The sequence below is a fragment of the Schistocerca americana genome, chromosome 3 (genome assembly GCF_021461395.2).
Source record: "Schistocerca americana isolate TAMUIC-IGC-003095 chromosome 3, iqSchAmer2.1, whole genome shotgun sequence".
Lineage (NCBI taxonomy): Eukaryota > Metazoa > Arthropoda > Insecta > Orthoptera > Acrididae > Schistocerca > Schistocerca americana.
The window spans coordinates 969,741,497-969,761,326 of record NC_060121.1 but is presented as its reverse complement, the minus strand read 5'-3'; the positions used below and the strand labels follow the sequence as shown (position 1 = coordinate 969,761,326).

Below are 19,830 nucleotides of genomic sequence, written 5' to 3'. Positions count from 1 at the left end.
TTTTGTAAATGCAAATCAAGATGTTTTCTAATAGCTAAGAGGGACCAAACCGCTGGGAGGACAGGAGGATACTCAAAATCTGTCACGGTGCACATATGCTGTAGCGTATGAGGCCTTTGTAGACCAGTCTGAGGCTCGGTAAACCACAAGTGTTTTGCACCAAATTGTTCGTCCCGACTCTCCCTACACCACCGCGGTCCGTAGTACACAGTTACCGTTTATGCCATGTACGGGGTGTTCAAAAAGTCTCTCCGCACTGCCGTATGATTGTTAGCTGCGCGTGTCGTATGCCGTAGTGCATGTAACGAAATGAAACTCACTGCAGTATCGTCGTGCGTTTATTGTTTCGTTGAAAAATGTGGGACCCACAATCCGACGTATAGGAATTGCAATCCAAACTTCTATTTTCACAGTATGAAGTGGTACCTCACACAATGGATTTGCAGTATTCCACATACGTTAATGTTGCAAACTCATGTACCCGTTAAATGAAACCACGCCTCCGCAGTGAAAATCGTTTCAGTAAGAATATCCCTTCCATTTTGTTGAACGAAATTTTCGAACCATTGACAATAATGCAGTCTCTTGCCATGATCAGTATTTTTCGGTTCTTGCACGGCTATCACTTCGTATGGGAAAAGTTCTAATCTTTTCCTTAGAGCTGTGTGGGCCGTTCCGACACATCGATTCCCTGGGCGAGTTTTATTACTGACTTATTCGGGCTCGTGGACATTTTATCGGAAATATCGAGTAGGTCATCCTCAGACAAAACGCTAGGACGACCACTTCTCGGTGCATCTGTCACTCAGCCCGTACTTCGAAATTTGTTAATCAAATCTCGTACAGTATCGCGATGTGGGAGTGTTGCGTCGGGGAAAACTGAATTAAATGTTTGACGAACTGAAACTGTGTACTTTCCGCCAGCTTTGAACACTTGTTCGACTAAAAACACACGTTTTTCGATAGTTAGCATTTTAACACTGACGAAAACGAAACAAACGAACAAAGGAACTAAACTGAAACGTTTACGTCAACACGTGGCGACACACACCAACGATACTACTGATGCTGGCTGAGGTACACGAAACAGTGGAATGTTGGGAGAGTCCACCATAGAGTAAATATCTCTGGAGTGATCATTGCGTTCTGCGCATGTTGTCCACATTAAACCAGGATTGTCACGTGATCTCGTGTGTGCTTTCTGCAGCGTTTGAAGTTTATAATACCAAGAGTTTTTGTTGTGTTTCACCGTTTGTTGATAGTGTAATAGCGATGGTGAATTACTGTTGTTGCTGCGGATGCAAAGAAAAATATGTGAAAGGAGGGATAGTAACTTTTCATGTGTACATTCCATATAGCTCTAATTATAGTTTTCATTTTAGTAAGAGACACTGTACACGTTTAAAAATTTCGAGACGCATTATAATTAAGACTTGATTCTGTAGACCTATTTTTCTACGATTTTATGACTATATAATAGATATTACGGCTCGTACAAAAGCTTACACACAATCGTTTCCTCTCGTACATTTGCTAGTGGAACAGGAAAGGGAAAGGTTAGTTGTATCAGTAAATACTATCCTCCATGCATTTATCAGTGACTTGTCAATTATGTATATAGATTACTCAGTCTACTATTTATTTAATGAACTGGGAGCAAGTACGTAAAATGCGTTAAATAATGACTTCAAAGTGTCACAAGTAAGAAAAATTGTGCTTTAGGTCGCAAAAACGAGAAAATAAATACGCAGAAATACAAGAAAAAGGACGAATTAGCAGAGATATAATCGCTAATGTGTGGTAAATTCGTGCGAAAATACTAACTTACTGTCAAGTCGTTTTGCAGGACTATCACTGCAAAAATGTACTTCAGGCTCTGTAATACTATAAAGTGCGGTATCATACCAAAAACTACCAAAAATCGAGTGCATCTGAACTATGACACCTATCGCAAAGAAGCTGAATGTAATATCACTTGCCCTTAAAAGTTACGTAGCTGATTTATTCCCGGTATCAAATGGATACTGTTAAAATGTCTGCTCAACATATATAAATAATCCACGACACGTACGAAAAGAATCTGTCTGTACTAGGGATGTAGTGACATTCTAAATATACAGGGCGCTATACGAACAAACACACGACGTCCCGAGATCACGTGACCAGGCCGGCAATGTGTGTTGACAACACAAAATCTGTTCTGCGCATGTGAGTGCTCACTCCAGAGATATTTACTCTATGGAGTCCACCAAGGGAAGTAACCCAGACAGGCGGACAATCATATGACATGCGCGGCTAACAATCATACCGCACAGCGGAGAGACTTTTGAACACCCCGTATATACAATGCCCCGATATTGGTTTTAACGTCGTCCGCCACCAGATAGCGTAGTGTCATAAGCTGCCAGAGCGCCATGTGGATCTACACTTCAATAGATGATTCTCACATCCTGAAGGTTCAATGTGGTGTAAACGTGTGAAGAAACCTGGCAACCATGCAGTGGAGACGTAGTCGTGTTTCCTACAGCCATCTGAGCGAGTTTGAAAGGGGTAAAATTGTGGCCTTCCGTGTGGCAGGCTGGTCCTTTCGCAGAACTGCCACACAAGTTGGATGCACTGCGTCAGTTGCACAGCGATGCCTGGTACCAGTAGTCACGTGAACGTTCTCACAACTGTAGACAAAGTTCTAGACGCCCACGCAGCACAGAAGTCCGCCAGGATCGGCGTATTGTAAGGGCAGGAATGGCAGACCGTACAGCTACTACAGCACAGATGAGAAAGCTTGTGAGCCAAGACGTCTCAGCACTAACTGTTGCGAACCGTTTATTAGCAGTGGAACTACGTGCACGCACGCCCTTAGCCCGTCTTTCTCTCACGCCACAGTATCGACATGCACGGCTTGACTGGTGCCCCCAGAGGCCACTTGGAATCACAGAACGGCGCGCCGCGGCCTTCAGCGATGAAAGCAGATTCTGCCTGCACGCAGGTGATGGTCGTTCGCATGTACGACGTAGACCTGGTGAGCGCTTTCTCGTAGAGTGCGTTCTTCCAAGACATACTGGCCTCACCCAGGCCTTACGGTTTGGGGTCTTATAAGCTGTAACTCTCATTCACTATTGCTGTTTTTGGATGTTGTTAGACCCGTTCTTTTGCCATTCTTCTAACAGGGAGGTGATGTGTTGTTCCAACAGGATACTGCTCGTCCACACACTCGGCGTGCTCTGCAAGTCTTGTAGCAATTTTCCTGGCCAGCACGATCTTCCGCAATGGCTCCAACCGGGCAAGTGTGGGATATGATAGGAAGAGAAGGGACTAGTGTGACTTGGCAACCAACATCTCTGACAGGACTACGAGAACAGATGGAGAAGGGTCGGAGCAACGTGTCCCAGGACAGGACAGTATGCGCCATCTGTGCGATCGACTACGTGCCAGAATCAGCGACTGAACTGGCGCCCGTGGAGGCTACATCACGCAGTAATATGGGGGTTTCAGTATGGATCGATACTTGTGCTGTTGATCAGTAAAAGTAATTTCATATGCTCCATATGCACTGTTCCAACAATAAATTTAGAGTAGATTGGAAACCTCTAAAAGGATGTACAAATTTTTATCCTGAACCAATATACTTAATGTAAATACACAAATTTGCACCCCGGCCGAAGTGGCCGTGCGGTTAAAGGCGCTGCAGTCTGGATCCGCAAGACCGCTACGGTCGCAGGTTCGAATCCTGCCTCGGGCATGGATGTTTTTGATGTCCTTAGGTTAGTTAGGTTTAACTAGTTCTAAGTTCTAGGGGACTAATGACCTCAGCAGTTGAGTCCCATAATGCTCAGAGCCATTTTTGAACAAATTTGCACGATGTTTATCAACATCTATTTAAAGATGACAAAGACTCCGTTTAAAAATTACTATAATAGCCATTATACTTCAACGTCTTTTATAATGGTCTCTTTCATGATTTCCATCACTGCTCCCCGAACGCATTTCGCAATTCCGAACATACTACGTTAATAACAATCCTTTAGTTACAAACAGTTGATTTTGAAAAAGACAAATATAGTTCAGCATGGGTGTACTGCCTCGTCTGAGAGACAATCGGCCACAGCGAACTATACGAGGAGCGTTTGAAAAGTCCGTGCAAAAATATAAACTACTTACGTGTTTGGAATAAACCTTTCCTATTTTTCGACATAGTCTCCTTTTAGACTTATACACTTCGTCCAACGCTGTTCTAATTTGTTGATCCCCTCCGAATAACAGGAATTTTCCAAGTCTGCAAAATAGTTATTAGTTGCTGCAATCACCATCTCATTTGAATAAAATCTTTGTCCCGCCAGCCATTTCTTCAAATTGGGGAACAAATGGTAGTCAGAGGCAGCCAAACCTCGAGAAGGGGGGGGGGGGACGAGTTTGAATCCTATTTCCATTAATTTTGCGAACACAACTGCTGAGGTGTGCGCTGGTGCATTGTCGTGATTGGAAAAGGTCTTTCTTGTGGTCCAATTTCCGGCGGTTTTCTTGCAGGTCGGTTTTCAAATGGATCAATAATGTTGAATAATATTCACCTGTAATAGTTTTACCCTTTTCCAGACAGTCGATTATCCATTGCGAATCCCAAAAGACAGTCGCCATAACCTTTCCGGCCGAAGTAATGCTCTTCGCCTTTTTTGGTGCAGATTCTCCCATGGTAACCTATTGTTTAGATAGTTGTTTGGTCTCAGGAGTATAGTAACGTATCCATATTTCATCCACAGTGACGAAACGACGCTTAAAGTCCTGCGGATTCTTCCTGAACAGCTGCAAACCATCCTTGCAACACTTCACACGTTTCCGATTTGGTCAAGCGTGAGCAATCGTGGAACCCATCTTGCGGATAGCTTTCTCATGTCCAAATGTGTATGCAAAATATTATGTAGCCTATCATGCAAAATTTATGTACCCGTTCATTCGAGATGCCCACAGCACTAGCAATCTCACGCACCTTAACTCTTCTGTCATCCATCACCATATCAAGGATTTTATCAATGATTTCTGGAGTCGTAACCTCCACAGGACGTCCAGAACGTTCAGCATCACTTGTGCCCATATGGCGACTCCGAAAATTGTGAAACCACTTACAAACTGTTCTAATCGAAGGTGCAGAGTCACCATAATGTTTATCAAACTTCCCTTTAGTCTCCTGAGGTGTTTTACTTGTCATAAAGTAAAGTTTACTCACCACACGAAATTCTTCTTCGTCCATTTTTTGACAATCACTTGACTTCCTTGATTCACACGAATGTCAAACACAAAGAAATAGACCAATATGGCTGAAACCTGGTGTGCGTTCTTTCCAAAGATGCTGCTAACTAAACATGACATTGATACGCGCCAATGCTGCCATCTCTCAGACTTTGCACGGACTTTTCAAACGCCCCTCGTATATGCGAGGTCCACGCTTCCACAGGTAATCGTAGACACGTTTATTACGCTGGAGATAACAAACAGGCGATTCTGCCAGTTAGCTCGCTATTTCATTTGCATCGTGTTTGAATTTTTTTTTCCATCGTCGGTGGATGATTATCTCTTCTTGTTCCACAGGAATGTATTCGTTGTCTGAGAGACACCATTGGGATCATTATGTCCCCATAAGCACATACCGTTGGGGTAATTATGTCCCCATAAGCACATTGGAAAATCAGTCTCACTTGTTTTCAAAACTCTTATTGTCAAAATTTCTTTATCCCTCAGAGTTAATTGTATCCAACGAAATTTCATTCAATTTTATATTTACATCATACTAAAATTTAATAATTGTTTTTGCACTGAGTACAACCAAGATCAATACGATCCCAACGTAAATTGTTTCTTATTCGTAAAATTTATGGAAATAGAATAATGAATATTATGCTGAACAGCTGCTTTACGAAAAACCTTCAATAATGAAAATTCTATTTCTCGCTTATTTTTGTAGCCATTGTTAGGGTTTCAAGCATCAGCTGTTGTCGTTCCCTTCTTCGTACCACTGGGGTCAGTGTACGCCACATGCAAATTGGAAAATTTTATCTCCCTTGTTTTCAAAGCTGTTTTTATTAAAAAGGCTCTCTCTCTCTCTCTCTCTCTCTCTCTCTCTCTCTCTCTCTCTCTCTCTCTCTCTCTCTCTCTCTCTCTCTCTGATTCAATTGAATACAGTGATGGTTTCTTCAGTTCTATAGTTACAATGCATTACATTCGTGTTTTTTACACTGAGTATCTATGGGATCAATACGACACCAATCTACAGTTCTTTCAGTTTATAGAACGTAATATTCATTAAAACAGAAACGTTGCTGTTACGTTCAACAATTGTAATGAATGTTTCTATGTTAGTTTATTGAGATACTGCCAATATACAGGTGTAAATTACTTGGGGGTCTGTTTGACCGAAGTCAATAAGACAAAAAGAAAAACCTTATAGTGGGAGGGTTACAGTTACTAAAAAGTTGCGAGGACGTGTGCTTCCCGACAGACGCGATTTGTGTACGCTTTCCACGTTCTTTCTCCTGACTACAACTGTGTCTTTGCTTCGCAGGTCCCTCTGGCTTATTCGCTGAGTGCGCGGTCCATTGCAGTCGGCAGAAGTGAACATCTCCCGCTCTAGTGAGTATTGCTTCAGTTGTTGCTGCGTTTTACACCTGTTGTTGTTGTTAGTAGTAGTAGTAGTTTTGTTGTTGTTGTTGACATTATTTGACTTTATCATCACATGATGGCAGAGTCAGTACCATCATTCAGCTATTTCGAGTGTCACATTGAGACTTGAAGCAAATAAAGATTCCGAAACACAACTGGTCAGGTTTGAACATGTGTGTTGCGCTATCCATAATAATAATAATAATAATAATAATAATAATAATAATAATAATTTGTTGTGTCTCAACTACCTGGTGAAAGTCTTCGAATTGGACATTAGTTTGGTGACTTTCGTGTCGCGTCGTTGTCGTCGTCGTTGTTGTTGTTGTTGTTGTTGTGGTCTTCAGTCCTGAGACTGGTTTGATGCAGCTCTCCATGCTACTCTATCCTGTGCAAGCTTCTTCATCTCCCAGTAGCTACTGCAGCCTACATCCTTCTGAATCTGCTTAGGGTATTCATCTCTTGGTCTCCCTCTACGATCTTTACCCTCCACGCTGCCCTTCAATGCTAAATTTGTGATCCCTTGATGCCTCAGAACATGTGCTACCAACCGGTCCCTTCTTCTAGTCAAGTTGTGCCACAAATTCCTCTTCTCCCCAATTCCATTCAGTACCTCCTCATTAGTAATGTGATCTATTCATCTAATCTTCAGCATTCTTCTGTAGCACCACGTTTCGAAAGCTTCTGTATTTTCACAACACGTGGCAGTATGATACACGTAACATTTCTCGTAAGATCGACACCTTCCGGACCGAGAGTCTATTACAATCATCTTTTAATACATACAGTTTATAAATCTCTCCAAGCTTAACAGGACAACAGTCCCGACTTTACGGCTGTAAGTGAGGGAATGAATAAAAGTATCTTCTTTCAACAACCTTAAAATGTTTATACCAACAGTGTTTTTTAATTTCGCCGTGTACGATGCGTTTACTCCATGGGCGGTACGTGTAATTTCTCAGGCGAGCTCGTTGGCTATCTGCTCGCGCCGAACGCCCGCCCAATACACGTCCGTACTGTACACACATAATTGTGGGGCAGTAGACATAGTTCTACTTTTGAAACATCCCCTTTGGAAAATTATAAATTACTGTGCTGGTAAATCTCTTATGTTATTTGATTTTCAAACAGCTGAGCAAAACTGAACGTACTCAGATACTTCTCTCTTTACTTATTCTGATCATCACTAAACTGACACACAATATTTTCAGCGCAACGCAGTCTGACTTTCAATAATCCCTACAAAAGAATGGCCCTGACTAACAATAACCTATACCTTTCATGAATCACTTACCTCACAAAAATCTTCGTTACTCGAACTACTGTAATACAGCGAGCGCCAATACTATCAGCTAAATGAAAGATTCTAACTACGGAAGGCACTAACTACTGATAGGCATAGTTAGCAAATGAAAGATTTTTATGGAGAACAAACAATGTATTTACCTTAATAATGTTCAAAAGTCATTATATATATATATAATCAGTTCATAACATCCAGTCATACAAATTTCCTTTTTCTGATGGACACACGTCCAGATCGTCCGCTCACAAAATTCTGCCATTTCTCTCCCCACATCCTCCAACTGCGCAACGCTACGCGCTGTTCACACCCAACTGCCCAACACTACAATAACAAATATTCCAACAAGGCAAACCAGCCACAGACTGCACGCAGCACAGTTAGTGAGTTTCATACAGAGCGCTACGTGGAGTTACCAACATAAAAACAAGCAGCCAACTTACACTTTACCACCCTTATCTCTAAAATAACCTGTGTTCGAGACGGTGAAGATACGAGTGTCTCTAGAATTTTCTCCGGAATTCTCGAGGCACTACAGCATGTCCGGGCTCTAAATCGTGCGGGACGCAGGGAAATCCCGCAAGTAATGAGGAGAAAAGGGCAAGGGGCACTACATCAGTAGCGCATGGATAAGGTGAGAATTTGGGCGTGAAAGAAGCGTGCTAGGGTGTTCCGGGCAGTTGCTATGACCACTGTGTGCGGTCAGTGCATCTGGCTTGTAAGCAGGTGAGCTGTTTTCGAGTCCCGGTCCGGTACAAATTTTCAACCTTCCCCATTGATTTGAATCAATACCCTCCGACAGTTAACGTCTGTAATTCCTTTGTGTCGTCAGTAAACAAGTAGGTTACAGTGAAATGAACACCCTTAGCTGCTTGTAGGCGTTGACACACGTCAACGGGGACAGATAAAAATGTGTGCGCCGACCGGGACTCGAACCCGGGATCTCCTGCTTACATGGCAGACGCTCTATCCGTCTGAGCCACCGAGGACACAGAGGACAGCGCGACTGCAGGGACTTATCTCTGGCACGCCTCGCGCGAAATCCACATTATCAACGTATTGTCCCGCACTACATTCGTAGTGCCCCCGACCATTATACTCACTACTCGCGGCGGCGCGTTGCCGATTCCCGTGAGTTCGGGCACTGTTTGTGCATTCGCACAGAAGAAGAAGATGGTCAAGGGGCCTGTGAGCCTTAACTATATATTTATTAAGATGGTATCTGTTCTTTCGGACATGTCCATTGGTTATACGTCCCGGTCACCTTTTGTTCGCATTGACGGCACTTTGAACAGTGGACGTCACATTTCAGATGTGTTACGACCCGTGGATCTACCCGTCATTCGATCCCTGCGAAACCCTACATTTCAGCAGGATAATGCACGACCGCATGCGCAGCTCCTGTACGGGCCTTTTTGGATACAGAAAATGTTCGACTGCTGCCCTGGTCAGCACATTCTCCAGATCGCTCACCAACTGAAACCGTCTGGTCAATGGTGGCCGAGCAACTGGCTCATCACAATACGCCAGTCACTACTCTTGATGAACTGTGGTATCGTGTTGAAGCTACACGAGCAGCTGTACCTGTACACGCCGTCCAAGCTCTGTTTGACTCAATGCCCAGGCGTATCAAGGCCGTTATTACGCCCAGAGGTGGTTGTTCTGGGTACTGATTTCTCAGGATCTATGCACCCAAACTGTTGAAAATGTAACCACATGTCAGTTCTAGTATAATACGAGGGCAGTTCAATAAGTAATGCAACACATTTTTTTTCTCGGCCAATTTTGGTTGAAAAAACCGGAAATTTCTTGTGGAATATTTTCAAACATTCCCGCTTCGTCTAGTATAGTTTCATTGACTTCCGACAGGTGGCACCGCTGTACGGAGCTGTTAAAATGGCGTCTGTAACGGATGTGCGTTGCAAACAACGGGCAGTGATCGAGTTTCTTTTGGCGGAAAACCAGGGCATCTCAGATATTCATAGGCGCTTGCAGAATGTCTACGGTGATCTGGCAGTGGACAAAAGCACGGTGAGTCGTTGGGCAAAGCGTGTGTCATCATCGCCGCAAGGTCAAGCAAGACTGTCTGATCTCCCGCGTGCGGGCCGGCCGTGCACAGCTGTGACTCCTGCAATGGCGGAGCGTGCGAACACACTCGTTCGAGATGATCGACGGATCACCATCAAACAACTCAGTGCTCAACTTGACATCTCTGTTGGTAGTGCTGTCACAATTGTTCACCAGTTGGGATATTGAAAGGTTTGTTCCCGCTGGGTCCCTCGTTGTCTAACCGAACACCATAAAGAGCAAAGGAGAACCATCTGTGCGGAATTGCTTGCTCGTCATGTGGCTGAGGGAGACAATTTCTCGTCAAAGATTGTTACAGGCGATGAAACATGGGTTCATCACTTCGAACCTGAAACAAAACGGCAATCAATGGAGTGGCGCCACACCCACTCCCCTACCAAGAAAAAGTTTAAAGCCATACCCTCAGCCGGTAAAGTCATGGTTACAGTCTTCTGGGACGCTGAAGGGGTTATTCTGTTCGATGTCCTTCCCCATGGTCAAACGATCAACTCTGAAGTGTATTGTGCTACTCTTCAGAAATTGAAGAAACGACTTCAGCGTGTTCGTAGGCACAAAAATCTGAACGAACTTCTCCTTCTTCATGACAACGCAAGACCTCACACAAGTCTTCGCACCCGAGAGGAGCTCACAAAACTTCAGTGGACTGTTCTTCCTCATGCACCCTACAGCCCCGATCTCGCACCGTCGGATTTCCATATGTTTGGCCCAATGAAGGACGCAATCCGTGGGAGGCACTACGCGGATGATGAAGAAGTTATTGATGCAGTACGACGTTGGCTCCGACATCGACCAGTGGAATGGTACCGTGCAGGCATACAGGCCCTCATTTCAAGGTGGCGTAAGGCCGTAGCATTGAATGGAGATTACGTTGAAAAATAGTGTTGTGTAGCTAAAAGATTGGGGAATAACCTGGTGTATTTCAATGCTGAATGAAAAAACCCCGGTTTCAGAAAAAAAATGTGTTGCATTACTTATTGAACTGCCCTCGTATATTTGTCCAATGAATACCCGTTTATGATCTGTATTTCTTCTTGCTGTAGCAATTTTAATGGCCAGTAGTGTGAAATCATTGTCTCTCAGTAAATGACGCCAGCACTCTACCGAGACCATCCCGCAACCCCCCCACCTGTGGCGGGCGGCCAGACCCCGCTCGTGGGCCGCCGCTGCTGCCGTTGCCTCAGCGACGCTCGTCTGTCTGTCTGCCTGGCTGGCGGGCCATTGTCTGAGTCGCCGCCGCCTCCGCCCACGCCCCTTCCCGACCAGCAGGGGCAGGCAGCAGCGAGGCCAAGTGGCGCTGTCAGCCGCCATCTCGTTCGCCGTCCGTCCCGCACGACGCGGCGCGTAATTAAAGGCTGGAGCGGGGCTCCCGCGCCCCGTATGTACACCTGTCAGCCGCTCACCGGGCCGCCGTTGTCCAGCATTATCGCCGCAATAAATTGAGTCCGATCGCTTGTAAAAGCGCCCAGAGTGCCGTTCGAGACGTAGATTAATGTGCGAGCGCTTTCATTGCCGGGCGCCAGCCGAACGTTCTTCTGGACAGTATCTCGTCTCGCCGTTAGCTGCAGCACCCGAAAATGCGGCGCCGTCACGTCAGACTGAGAAAGGAGTTCTGACGAAGCGGCGCCACGTGCTCGACAGAACTCCCCATCCGAATTTCTGCAACAAAGCCCTCGTATACGTCTGTGGAGCCAAAACATTATGACCACCAGCTGAATATCGTGTTGGTTCGGAACGCAATGCGGAGGTGATTCTGCGTGAGATGGATTCGGCGAGTCCTTGGTAGATTTACAAGGGTGTATGTGGCACCGGATGTGTAAACACAGGTCACGCAATTCCCGTATATTTTGGACCGGTGACTTGGGGGCGCGAAACTAGCATCTCACATATCTTATAGGATTAAAATTATGCAAATTTGTTGGCAATATATCAACGTAAGTTCACTGTCCTGCTCCTCAAATCACACAGAACGCAGCATGTCATTCTCAATGGAGAGAAGTCTTCCGAAGTCAGAGTGATTTCAGGAGTGCCTCAGGGGAGTGTCGTAGGACCGTTGCTATTCATAATACAGGGTGATTCAAAAAGAATACCACAACTTTAAAAATGTGTATTTAATGAAAGAAACATAATATAGCCTTCTGTTATACATCATTACAAAGAGTATTTAAAAAGGTTTTTTTTCACTCAAAAACAAGTTCAGATATGTTCAATATGGCCCCCTCCAGACACACGAGCAATATCAACCCGATACTCCAACTCGTTCACACTCTCTGTAGCATATCAGGCGTAACAGTTTGAATAGCTGCTGTTATTTCTCGTTTCAAATCATCAGTGGTGGCTGGGAGAGGTGGCCGAAACACCATATCCTTAACATACCCCCATAAGAAAAAATCGCAGGGGGTAAGATCAGGGCTTCTTGGAGGCCAGTGATGAAGTGCTCTGTCACGGGCTGCCTGGCGGCCGATCCATCGCCTCGGGTAGTTCAGGTTTCATAACTAACCTTTTTCGTAGGACTCTCCATACAGTTGATTGTGGAATTTGCAGCTCTCTGCTAGCTCTGCGAGTCGATTTTCCTGGGCTGCGAACAAATGCTTGCTGGATGCGTGCTACATTTTCATCACTCGTTCTCGGCCGTCCAGAACTTTTCCCTTTGCACAAACACCCATTCTCTGTAAACTGTTTATACCAACGTTTAATACACCACCTATCAGGAGGTTTAACACCATACTTCGTTCGAAATGCACGCTGAACAACTGTCGTCGATTCACTTCTGGCGTACTCAATAACACAAAAAGCTTTCTGTTGAGCGGTCGCCTTCTTAGCATCAACTGACGCTGACGCCTAGTCAACAGCGCCTCAAGCGAACAAATGTACAACTAAATGAAACTTTATAGCTCCCTTAATTCGCCGACGGATAGTGCTTAGCTCTGCCTTTTGTCGTTGCAGAGTTTTAAATTCCTAAAGTTGTGGTATTCTTTTTGAATCACCCTGTATATATAAATGACCATGTGGATAACATCGTAAGTTCACTGAGGCTTTTTGCAGATGATGCTGTAGTATATCGAAAGGTTGTAACAATGGAAAATTTTACTGCAATGCAGGAGGATCTGCAGCGAATTGACGCATGGTGCAGGGAATGGCAATTGAATCTCAATGTAGACAAGTGTAATGTGCTGCGAATACATATAAAGATAGATCCCTTATCATTTAGCTACAAAATAGCAGGTCAGCAACTGGAAGCAGTTAATTCCATAAATTATCTGGGAGTGCGCATTAGGAGTGATTTAAAATGGAATGATCATATAAAGTTGATCGTCGGTAAAGCAGACGCCAGACTGAGATTCATTGGAAGAATCCTAAGGAAATGCAATCCGAAAACAAAGGAAGTAGGTTACAGTACGCTTGTTCGCCCACTACTTGAATACTGCTCACCAGTGTGGGATCCGTACCAGATAGGGTTGATAGAAGAGATAGAGAAGATCCCACGGAGAGCAGCGCGCTTCGTTACAGGATCATTTAGTAATCGCGAAAGCGCTGCGGAGATGATTGATAAACTCCAATGGAAGATTCTGCAGGAGAGACGCTCAGTAGCTCGGCACGGGCTTTTGTTGAAGTTCGAGAACATACCTTCTCCGAGTAGTCAAGCAAAAAAAAACAACGTAACAAGGCTTTCGTTTCTTTCATTTTGATATTCTAGCATTTTTTGTTGATGGGTATTTTTCCTTAAATATCTTTTTCAAAATTCCTCTTCATAAAGACGTTTCATTATTTTACCATTTTCCAAGTTCGAGTTCCAATTTTCAGAAAAACCTCATTCGCTGTTCTTCAAAATCCCATGGTCACAATAAGAAAGTACTGTTCACAAAATCAGAACTGCACTGAATTCGATGTTGAGAAGGGTACTGGCAGCAACACACACACACACACACACACACACACACACACACACACACACACACACACACACCCTTGCTTCTCTCTAATTTGTACGTTCTTTCCGCTTTCACAGTACGAAGTATTGGGGGTTCTCTACATCAGTGTCCGCCCTGGTAGCTGAGTGGTCAGCGTGACAGACTGTCAATCCTAAGGGTCCGGGTTCGATTCCTGGCTGGGTCGGAGATTTTCTCCGCTCAGGGACTGGGTGTTGTGTTGTCCTAATCATCATCATTTCATCCCCATCGACGTGCAGGTCGCCGAAGTGGCGTCAAATCGAAAGACCTGCACCAGGCGAACGGTCTACCGACGGGAGGCCCTAGCCACACGACATTTCCATTTTTCTACATCAGTGTCCTTCCATCAGTGAGCAGCACGGAAATTTTTCAGAGAGATAAATGATAGGCAATTGTTAAGACTTTTTATATGCCCATCTTTTCCCAAAATATTCGAAAAAGTGTTGTACTCAAGAGGTCTCACATTTAAGCGGAAAAAATTGACTTATATCACAGTTCGGATCCCAGATAGGTTACTCGACTGATTATGCTATTTACACTTTCACCCACCAAATATTACAAGCCTTAAATAATAAAATATCGCCATTTGGTATTTTCTGTGTTCTTATCAAGGCGTTTGACTCTGTAGATCGTGTTACACTCTTAGAAAAACTAAAGTTCTATGGAATTGATGACTTTGCACCCAGTTGGTTTAAATCATACTTAACAAAGATACTGCAGAAAGTTGTGCAGGGTAATTCAAAAAATTGAGGAACGTGGAGAATTTTAGTGAGCGGGGAGAAATACCAAAGGGAGTCCCGCAGGGTTCAATGTTGAGTGCATTCCTGTTCCGTATATATGTGAATGATTTTCCACTTAACATTAAACAAGCAGAATTGGTACTTTCTGCAGACGATACTAGTGTTATTTACTATAAATACCATTAGAGAGCAGCCAACAGAAGAGATTGTTAATCATGTTTTAGAAAGAACTATTAAATGTTTCTCTGATAATGGACCACCCTAAAATTTTGATAAAAGATTCAGTTCTGGACAAGAAATAGTCATACCCGCAGTTGATGCACCACATAACCAGGAGTCAGTAAATAAGGCAAAATAGTGCAAAATTTTAGGTGTAAATATTGATGAAAAACTGAAGTGGAAGAAGCAGATTACTGAGCTTCTCAAACAATTAGGTAAGTTAAGCTACTTTCGTTCTTCCTGTGATTGCTAGTATCTGAAACAAACGAACGAACCATTTTAACAGTTACATCACACTGTATCCCGCTAATGAACTACGTCATAAATAATACATCACAATATGAGAACAATAGTGATATCCATACAACAGCACTAGAGGAAAAAATGACGTTTCTTACCCGTTATTGACGCTGTCAGTGACTCAGAAAGGAGTTCGATGTGCAGTAACAATTTTTTTTATCATTGATCCAATACCCAGAAAAAGTCTGACAGGTACCAAAGAAGGTTTTATATCTAACTTAAAATCGTTCCTCCTGGACAAAACCCTCTATTGCAGGTACCAATTTTTGTTTAAAAATCAGTATCCTGTAAATGCTGACCACTGCGACACTTCGCTCGATACTGCTTCTAGAGACAATGCAGTTGAACACATTAGAGGCTAGACGACACATCTGCGTTGCGCAGTAATTCCAGAAGACGCATTGTGTAGGTACTCTCGCGTCCGTCGGCCGTCGTAATTTAATATATTATTTTTATTGTTATTATTATTTTTTGATTGTTGCCGACTTACGTGGTGGGCCTTAATAAAAATGATATTTAAGTTGAACAATGTAATAAACTTTTCATATTAATTTCCTCGGCTAGTCAGTTCACTTTAAAGCAAGAAATCTTTGGTTATTAATTAAAATTGCGGCCCACACACGCGCGAGAGTATTTTTCTTACCTCCGTTAACCATTGCACTGTAGTCGGAGTCCTGGCTCTGGCTCTCGGCTATGGTACTGAAAATAAGAATCTTAAAGCTAAGTATTTTCTGCAACGTCGGGCGGTTGTGGAGAAAAATTAATATTACGCTAATAGCGGGCGAGTTTTCCGCTTCCGCTAATTTTTCATAAGTTAATATCGCCACGTAATGGCGTCGTTGGCTGCATCGGCCGCTGCGATTGTTGAGCTGTAAATTACTTGAATGCAGCTTAATTCAAGGAAGGCGGACATGAAATCGGGATCACCTCTTACAAATTAAAAGTGCACAATAATATTAAATCAGTATATTATATGCTTAACTCATACAAATATGCTTACATTTGCCAGCACTCGCAAGATGTCCGTCTGTACACCATAAAGACAAGAGAAGAAGTAATGAAGACGACTAAAAAATTAACAAAAGAGTGTATCTTGTCACCTCTTTAGATCATTTTGTCATAAATCATTTCTTTGCATTTGAAACTTGGACAGAGAAATTATTATTTTACGGCTACATGAAAAAAAAATCTCTTACAAATTATGAATGTCTTCTTTATAAATATTGTTTTTAAGTCTTTTCGTAATATGGCACTGGGGACGCTATATACATTAGAGGCTAGACGGCACATCTGCGTTGCACAGTAATTCCAGAAGACGCATTGTGTAGGTACTTCATAACAAAGTTCATCTTTCCTGTCTGTTCTCTTTAATTGGAACCTCGTATTTTCCACTCAAGAGGGGAGAAAACCTCTCCGTCCGTCGACGATGCTTGGAACGGATGCTCCGTACCCTCCTACAAGTTCACCTATCTCCAAAAGAAATTTTCCTTCTCCGTGAAGTTGCGGAATAATCTACTTCATTTTTCGCACCATTTACTCCCTTCCTCGTCCGATCACATAAACTTGTCCAAGTTCTTAACGTTTAGCAGAAGTGCTGCGAAAAGTCTGCGAACTTCGTCTACCGTGCGATTATCCTCGGCCGCATCGTATGTGAATAGTTTTATCGATATCGATAACGTAAGACAGAGAAAACACATGGATTCCATCCAGTTGTGCGTCTTTATAAATAGTTCTTTACCACGCATTTTGACCAAATAATGAAAACAGTTTCGAGAACAAAAGTATACCCCGTCAAAATGTCGCCAGTAAAACTTTGTGATTTCGAACTGTTTTTGTTATGACAGGCCTATTATGTTTCCACAATAACAGATTTGGAATTTTATACTCATATGGTCGTAACATGCTGTGGTATGTGTTCCTAGGGCAGATTATAAACTTGACAGAATTTTATTCACACTGACTTCTCTAAACTGCTTCCCGACCCCCAATCTTGGGTTTCGTTTCTGCCGTAGTGGAATTCCTTGATCATTTTATTCTGACAAGGAATGATCGGCGTGTGTTTAATTAGTTCATTCAATATGGAAAGGTTTTCAAATACTGCTACTAATCACAAAATTATTTAGCAACATAACTTTAGTAATACCTCATCATCAGGCTTTCTCTCTCTCTCTCTCTCTCTCTCTCTCTCTAATTTATTGTCACAGTCGCCCATTTTCCAATGTATAACGCCACGCCAAGCAAAATCAGTGATACAACAGCAATACACGCAGAAGACGTTGCTACCGGCAATACCAGAATAGACATATCTATAGTCAAATCGAAACTAGCCTTGTTTTCACCGCCATCTTGTGTTCTGCACTGCTCATTTGTTTTCTGTGTCGTGCTTTAAAAGACACGGCTGGGAAGTCTGTGAACAGTGGTGAAGAAATCCAAAAGAGCCACGGAAATAGCGATGTCTCAACACATCACAAGAAAACTGCCACGCCACAAGAACAAAAAAGACCATAGCAGTCACAGAAAGAAGCTTTAATATTTGGATAAACATGTGTTAAATGTTTTTGTAATCCCTGATGATGAGGTATCACTTCGAAACATGCCATTAAATAAACAATTTAGCTGTCAACAATTTTGTTACTGGTAGCGGTATTTGAAAACCTTTTCATATTTTTGAAACCGTCACAGTCGATTAATAGTCAATATGGCTTCAAATTATTTTAAGTTCAATGAAGTCCGTCGCTCTGTGTTCCCAGAGTATGCGTGTCTCATTCTGATATCTGCCTTATTGCCAATATCAGAAGATGATCTCCAGAGTTAACGGAAATTCTCCATGGACCGAGATCTTCATAGCAGCCATCGGTCGCTCGCCGCTACTGCGGTTTCTTCGAGAATGTGAGAGCATTTGGTTTAGCGTTCACAGTAGTTTTGTTTGAAACTATTATTCAATCGCTAAAGTCACTCATTGTCATTTAAATCATTGTTTATAAGATTAGATAGTGACGGTGTGTCTCTTCCTGGTGTAAGAACCGCCAGCACTTTCTAAAACTGAGTTGGGCGTAATGTCGCCCTTCAGCATTGGGACTAAATTAGCACCGGCGAAGAAATTAGGAACGACCACAAATGGAAGAAGACAGTTCATGCCATCAATGCTTCAACAGTCTGTACGTGACATGGTGTTAAGGTACTAAAATCTTCATACAAGAACAGTTCTTCGGATGCAGAAGAAAAAGAAATTGACTTCTAGCAATGGTAGCGCTAAGACGCCAAGGCAAAGAACAAAGTGATAGTGTCGGAAGTTCCATGCGGCTTTTCGCGGATGATGCTGTAGTATACAGAGAAGTTGCAGCATTAGAAAATTGTAGCGAAATGCAGGAAGATCTGCAGCGGATAGGCACTTGGTGCAGGGAGTGGCAACTGACCCTTAACATAGACAAATGTAATGTATTGCGAATACATAGAAAGAAGGATCCTTTATTGTATGATTATATGATAGCGGAACAAACACTGGTAGCAGTTACTTCTGTAAAATATCTGGGAGTATGCGTGCAGAGCGATTTGAAGTGGAATGATCATATAAAACTAATTGTTGGTAGGGCGGGTACCAGGTTGAGATTCATTGGGAGAGTGCTTAGGAAATGTAGTCCATTAGCAAAGGAGGTGGCTTACAAAACACTCGTTCGACCTATACTTGAGTATTGCTCATCAGTGTGGGATCCGTACCAGATCGGTCTGACGGAGGAGATAGAGAAGATCCAAAGAAGAGCGGCGCGTTTCGTCACAGGATTATTTGGTAACCGTGATAGCGTTACGGAGATGTTTAATAAACTCAAGTGGCAGACTCTGCAAGAGAGGCGCTCTGCATCGCGGTGTAGCTTGCTCGCCAGGTTTCGAGAGGGTGCGTGTCTGGATGAGGTATCGAATATATTGCTTCCCCCTACTTATACCTCCCGAGGAGATCACGAATGTAATATTAGAGAGATTAGAGCGCGCACGGAGGCTTTCAGACAGTCGTTCTTCCCGCGAACCATACGCGACTGGAACAGGAAAGGGAGGTAATGACAGTGGCACGTAAAGTGTCCTCCGCCACACACCGTTGGGTGGCTTGCGGAGTATCAATGTAGATGTAGATGTAGAAAGTGAAAACTTCACGCTGCAAAGTCGGCAACTATTGATAGTTACAAGCAAATCAACCACTTACTGTAGAAAGGCAACATGTCCACATTTCCTTATTTTCCACTAGAGACAGGAATCTGAATAAAGCCGGTTAAATGCAGTTTTATCTCCTGACAAGTGTTTCTGGTTTCTTGAAGTAGTTACACTTGCTGAATACATGACGTAAGGGAAAAGTGGGGAAGGGGGGCGTCTTTGTTGGTGTTGGGCATGTTCCCTTTCTGCAGTACGCTAAATTTTCGAATTAATTTTCGGATAAGTTACTTGTTTTAAAATAGAGTTGTACATATAACCGTCTTTTATTATAATAACATTGTTGGTTACATATTTCTGAATAATATTTGACGTTGTGCATGGATCCATTACCCAGTTATCTTCATATATATCACGACATACCGTTGTTGTCAGCCATGATGTG

The 19,830-nt window shown here is 43.1% G+C and overlaps 1 long non-coding RNA gene across 1 annotated transcript in view; it reads left to right on the top strand.

Moving 5' to 3' along the window:
- LOC124607110 overlaps nt 1-19,830 on the top strand; it is a 463,292-nt gene that overhangs the window by 368,710 nt on the left and 74,752 nt on the right. Inside the window, exon 3 of the long non-coding RNA XR_006978776.1 lies at nt 6,551-6,618. This is a non-coding gene — a long non-coding RNA (uncharacterized LOC124607110). The remainder of the gene's footprint in view (nt 1-6,550; nt 6,619-19,830) is intronic.